Genomic DNA, 7,122 nt, shown 5'->3' on the forward strand with positions numbered 1-7,122 from the left:
GCTGCTTACACGAAATAATGTCCTTGGTTTTTTCTTCTTTTACGATTTTCCGTTAGGAGTTGACTCACAAGGTTACTTTGGTTCAAAGTTTACTGCTTATCACTAAATACACTGTGAAATAAAGAAAACACGCATGAGAAGATAGTTTGGCTGAGCTAAATTAAATATAAATAAAAGTCAAATATTAATTAATTAATCACAATCATTGTATGACTGTTGGTATGATTGTTCTCACACTTAAAATAACAATGTAATATAAATTGGGCTTAGATAAGCAACTTCATAAATATGTAAAACATCATTTTGCATTTCTTTTCTTAATGTATGGCTTGCAAACAAAGCAGATTCAAAGTGGTTTTTACTGCCAGTAAAGTCAAAGACACACAGCAAATACACAGAGAATGAACTTTATAGCAGGGCTTTATTCTGAGAAGTGGAGATAAATTCAAAAAAGGAAATGCAGTTTACAGGTATAACTGTTACAGTTAGTTGAATTAATATTAGATGGACTAAACATCAGTGCTTTTGCTATGTTCCTAAACATGCAAGTCCAATATTGGGCATTTACTTGCACTGTAATAAAAGGAACATTTTCCCCAAAGAAAACAGCAATTCCTGTTTAAGTAGTTAGAGACGATGTCAAACACCCAGATTATTTGGTACCTTTATGAAGAATGTTGTGGTGTAACCACAGCTGCATCGTGATCTGACCTTCCTGTCAGGTTAGTTACAGTTTTTGCATTTTTCTGTTCTTTATTTCCTCTTCAAGGAATTTCTTTTTTGTTTCTGGAAGTCTTTGTGTGTCATTACAAAGTCACATGGGGTGTAGCTCAGGAGAGAGGGGAGGTCATCTACTGATTGGAAGGTTGGTGGTTTGATCCCTGAGTGTACATGCCAAATATCCTTGGACAGGAAACTAACCCCACGTTGCTCTCTGATGCATCCATCGTGTGAATGTTAGGTAGCAAGCACTTACAAAGCATAGAAGAAAGTGAAGGTGGCATGTTGTAGAAAGTGCTTTGAGTGGTCTGGGAGAGTAGCAAAGTGCTACATAAGAATCAGTCCGTTTACCATTAGGATGATGTCATCCTGCTTAGTGTGACTTTTAAAAGAAAGAGAATAATTAAAAAAGTCAATTTGACAAAAGTCCAAGATCTAGAATTACTACCGGTCCATATGATCTTACATAGGACATCATTTTCATATGAGCTTTCTTGCTTTTCTCGTCCTAGAGAAATTCCATTTTTACTACAGTTCATTGGTCTTCATATGATTTTGTCCATGTCACAAACTTAGTGACAAGGTGAGTTGTGAAAGACTTAGTGAGTTGGATTTTGAAAGGTGTTTCATAGACCAAATTTGACTATCATATAACATCCTGTTACCCTTAATTGGATAAGCAGCTAAGAAAATGGACAGATGGTTAGATTTTAAAATATTTTATTAATAGGAGCATTTAACTGCTGATATTATCCTGACTAATTTTGCTGAAATCACACTTTTAACACAAAAACCACATATTTTGTGGTTCCTGAAACTATATTTACAGCCTTGCGGGACTGTCTCCTCTGAGAATCAGACCTGATCACATTTTGTGTATTGGCACCACACCCTGCATGTGCTGCAAAGTAAAGAGTTAACTCCAGCCAAATGTGCCCCTTTACAAAGAATTAGAAAGGTGTCTTTGTGCCTTAACAATAACCATATGCATTCCTACATTTAGGGTCTTATTTCATAAGTTATTATTGTAAGAGAATTAGTGATTGTTTATCCTGAAACTAAATCTTAGAATGAAGCTTGTGTTATTTACCAAAAACAGCTTCTTTCCTCTTAGCACTTCATCATTCTTACGGAGAATATAAACTATTTCCCACACTGTGGATAGCAGGCTTTTATGGCTGACGTGAAAACCATAAAGGGCACAAATTTGTTCATCTTTGAGAGCAAATTTAGATTGAATTAGTGGAAATTAAACATAACTAAAAAATCTTAGATCGAAAGTCTACTTATAAGCTTTTGGAGTTAGTAGAGGGTTTAAATACAGTGGGAAAAATATTTATTTGATCTCCTGCTGAATTTGGAAGTTTACTCACATTTAAAACATGAACAAGTCTTTATGGTAGTTAATTAAGAGAGAGACAAAGTATGAACCAAAAACCCAGAAAGAAGCACATTACATAAAGGTTATAAACTTATTTGCATGCCACTGAGTGAAATAAGTCTTTGACCTCTAAGCAAAACGTGACTTAGTACTTGGCAGAGAAACCTTTGTACGCAAGCAAAGTGGTAAGACGTTTTTTGTACTTGGTCACCAGGTTTGTACACATCTTTACGGAAGCTCTTTAAATCCATTAAGTTTCCTGGCTGTTATTTGGCTTGGCCCCACAGATTTTTATAGGCTTGAGGTCTGGAGACTGGCGAAGGGCAATTCATAACCTTAGCGTGCTTCTTTAGCCACTCCTTTATTGCTGTTGCGCTTTGTTTATACAGACGTTTGGTACATACAGTGATAATACAGTCATTATCATGTTGGATGACACATCCACGAACCATCTGCAATATTCTGGCTAAGGGAACAATGTTCTCATCTAGATTTTATAGAACATGACCCTGCCTGTTGGCATTTCAGTGTGGTGAAGTCGTCTGATTTAAATATCAATATAAAATATTTTTTTACGTAATGTGTAGCGTAATATGTTTTGTTCTGGATTTTTTTGCTGTTGTTGATTTTCTGTCTCTCTCCTATAAAATGAAAATTAGAGACTGTTCATTGTTTTCTTAGTGAGTAAACTTAAGCAAATTCATCAAGGGATCAAATAATATTTCCCTGCATTGCATAACAAGGTCTTAACCTTATCACTGTTATAGTGAATTAGTGCTGAAAAAAATAAAACTGAATCAAAGTGATCTGAAAGCCAGTTTAAAAGAAAGAAAGAAAGAAAGAAAGAAAGAAAGAAAGAAAGAAGTTTTACAGCCTAATACTGGGAATGTACCCGTAGATTGCGCAACTGTCAATATCTGCCAGTATTTACCTTGCACCAGGAAATACGATACCAGAGGCTGATGTTTATCAGTTTCCAAGTATGAATTTTGACCCTTTTTTTGGTAACTAATAATACTTTGTCCTGTCATGAACTACAGAACAAATTTTTATTTAAAATACTGGCAGTGGTGCAAAACTACACAGTCAGCGAAACTGATTAATATGACATTTTAAATGTAAATTACAAATCCTTTTCTAAACAATGAAGCTACAGTACTGTGCAAAGGTTTTAGGCAGGTGTGAAAAAATGCTGTAAACAAAGAATGCTTTCAGAAATATAAACTATTGTTTATTGGCCCCAAATGTATTCTGCAGCAGGACAACGACCCCAAACATACAGCCAAAGTCATTAAGAGCTATCCTCAGTGGAAAGAAGAACAAGAAGTGCTGGTATGGCCCCCACAGAGCCCTGATCTCAATATCATCGAGTGTGTCTGGGATTACATGAAGGGACAGAAGTGTGAGGAAGCCTACATCCACAGAAGTGCTGTGGTTGGTCTACCTAGAAGAATTGATGCTGTTTTAAGGGTAAAGGGTGGTCACACCAAATACTGATTTGATTTAGATTTCTCTTTTGTTCATTCACTGCATTTTCTTGATTAACACCTGCACCTGCTTAAAATGTTTGCACAGTACTGTATGTCAGTTGTTTTGTTGTTATATCAGATGATGTATACATTACAAAGTTGGTATAAGGATGAGGTCAGGGCAGTAGATGGGAGAATACAATAGTGGACTCTAGCATGGGAGAGCCCCAGTTGTTTTCTAGTCTACTTCAAGCCAAAAGTCAACATTTTTAATTTTACTACATTTTTTTATTGCATATTTTATTGTAACGATAATAACAAAGCTCCTCTAAACTTGACAGGACTTATTTCTTCTTTGTCTAAAAGTAAAGTTGCCCTTTTACATACACTGAGCGAAACCCTTGCCATAGTAATGTCATCCTGTATCTGCTATTTTTCAAATATGATTTTGTTTGCCTTTGTCATAGATTGTATAGAAAAATATATTTTAAACAGTTTATGGTCTGTGATGACATAGCACTAAAAAGTCATTCAGGTGTGGTGGTATTGTTCCCTCAAATCTAATCTGCCCACTTTGGCTCCAGGAAAACTTGACTTAAGTGGCTAAAGAAATGTCAGAGTACAGATTCATTGGTAATCTTATGTCTTAATGATAAGTTAACTGATTAGCAATCTTTAAGAGAACTATTCAGAGGCAAGATGGCTGGTAAGTAGGAAGAAAAGGTCAAACCATATGTCCTTTGTAATCTGAGATCTACTTAAGGTTTGAAAGGTAAATTCCCAGCTGCAATTTGATGTCATGTGACTTAATTTTACTAAATACTCTTCTTCACTGTTCTCTTTTCTTTTTTCACATTTAGTCATTCATCTAAATTTTTTAAATGTCACCATCTAGGAAAAAGTGCTGAATGATTACAGTAAACTGTTTATATGTACTTGGGCAAAAGAAAGAGTATTATTTCATTTATACATCCATTTTAAATATATTTGCTTTAAGTACTACTCTGCTTTTACTCTGAAGGTCAGGAAGCGGGTGGACCATGAATCCTGAATATGGTCAGAATAAGGAGCTCTTTTGTGAAAAACAAAATCGCTACGGTTGGGGTATTAGAATAGGCTTTTTCTTTTGGGGGTTAAGTAAAGTACATTTGGTTAAGACAAGTTTAAGTGGTAGTGACCCTTCATCAAACACACTGCAGGGCTGATTTCCCCCCCTAATGGGCTAGCACTCCGAATAACTCTGTTTACTCTGCAGGTCTGAACTGTTTCACAAAAATACAACAGTCAAATAAGCCGTGCCCTGTGCCGTCAGAGAGACAACGCAAACACCAGGACACAAAGTGACACCAGAGTAGAGTAATGCTGATTGGAATGGCCACTGAGCCAAGATATCACAAGCCTGAATGAGGTCATTGTGAAAGAGCTCATTTACTGCTGATTAATGTGCAATGGCTGTGATCTGTACATATGATCAGCATAATTGATGATCTCATAGTATGAAAAAATGGAAGTCTGAGGAATGTTCCAGCTTAAGGAATGCCATTGTTGGTCATGTCACATCTCTGATTCAGCCTGTAGCGTCATAATACTGAAAGGACTGACCTGAAATACTGGACAGACGGCTCCTAAAGATGAAGAGTAATAGATTTTGTTGGTCTGCTTGTTCTTCCTCTAGTTTACTTTTACAAAGTTAAACTCATTTATCTTTTGTTTAAAAAACAATAATGTTTCCATAATATAGTCAAATACCACAGATGCACATATCTTACTTAAATAATTTGTGGTTCAAGTCAGGGGGCGTCAAACAAAAGGCCCAGGGGCCAAAATGGGCCAGCAAAGACTCTAATCTGCTCAACTGGACAGCTTTAAAAAATGTGAACTATAGAAATGTCTGTTTTGTTGTTGTTGTTGTTGGGGTTTTTTGGTTCTTTTTATAGTGAGTCCACAGTACAAAAATAAATATATTTTAAATATATTTTTTTTAAAGTTGATGTTTTATTTTAATTATCAAATACATACAATTAACTACCAGGATTTTTACTACAATTTTAAACATTTTTCATGTAGTTTCACTGGTTCACTTAAGATCAAAGTGGGCTGTCTGTGGCCCACAATGTAAAAGGAGTATGCAAGTAATAAAAATTTTACATAAACTACCTCTTTTATGGGCTTTTCTGTTTTTAATTAACTCCTTTAACCCTTAAACATAACCTAAACCTAACCCTATAGCTTGCTGATATGCTGGGATTTTCTCAGTCAACCATGGCTAACGTCTACAGAGAACAGTCTAAAAAAGAAAACATCTCCAATGAGCAGAAGGTCTCTCGGTAAAAAAAAACAACTTATTGATACCAGAAGGAAAATGGACAGATGGCTTTGAGTTGAGAAGGTAGGAAGGTAACAGTAACTCAAATAAACACTTAATATAACCAAGCTCTGCAGAGCATCTCTGTGAATGCACAACATGTCACTCCTTTAAGCAGATGGCGTACAGCAGCCGAAGATCACACCAGGTGCTAATCCTTTGAGCTAAGAACAGGAAACTGAGGCTACAATTTTCACAGTTTTACTAGAATTTGATGACAAAAGGCTGAAAAAAAAGGGCCCTGGTCGATGAATCTTGATTTCCGGTGTGACCCTCAGATGGTAGGGTTAGAATTTGACACAAACATCATGAAAGCCTAGATTCATTGTGCCTTGTATCAATGGCTCGGGCTGGTAAGGCATGATGGTGTAGGGGATATTTTCTTGGCCCCTTAGTACTAACAGGGCATCATTTAAACCCCACAGCCTACCTGAGTTGTGTTACTGACAATATCCATCCCTTTATGACCACAGTGTACCCATCTGATAGCTGTTTTGAATATATAACACACTGTCATAAAGCTCAAATCCTCTCAAACTGGTTTCTTGAACATGACAGTGAATTCACTGAATTCAAATGAGCTCCACAGTCAGCAGATCTTAATCAAATAATGCGCCTTTGGGATTTGTGGTGGGGCACGAGTTTTGCATCATGGATGTTTGGCGACTGTGTGATGATCTCATGTCAATATGGGCCAAAATTTCTGTGGGATGTTTCAGCACCTCGTTAACTCAAAACATTAATGTGGTTCTGAAGGCAAAACAGTACTAGGAAGATGTACCTTACAAAGTGGCTGGTGAGTGTATATATGTCTGAAAAAACGCCCCCAACTTTTATTCCACAATAGAAACAGAAATGAAGGAGATCACATACTACATCCACTTTAGTCACATTAGTAGCAACACGTTGGTCTGGTCGAGGCTAAAGAAAAAATGAACACACACACTGTATGTTATACAACACTACCAGCAGAGAAACAATAGGCACATTGTTTACTGCTTTGTCATAAACTCTTTCCATTTGTCATGATGTTGAAACTCTTCCTCATTCTGAGATAATGATCACTTGTTATGTGTAATAACACGAGGTAGGAAGCTAAAGAACCTTTAGTAATTGAGGAAAAGTATCACACTGTTCCCTTTTCTTCATCACGTTTGACAAGTTTTCCTGCAATCAGACCTGATTTG

This window comes from Pelmatolapia mariae, linkage group LG18 (assembly GCF_036321145.2).
Source record: "Pelmatolapia mariae isolate MD_Pm_ZW linkage group LG18, Pm_UMD_F_2, whole genome shotgun sequence".
In the NCBI taxonomy this organism is placed as follows: domain Eukaryota; kingdom Metazoa; phylum Chordata; class Actinopteri; order Cichliformes; family Cichlidae; genus Pelmatolapia; species Pelmatolapia mariae.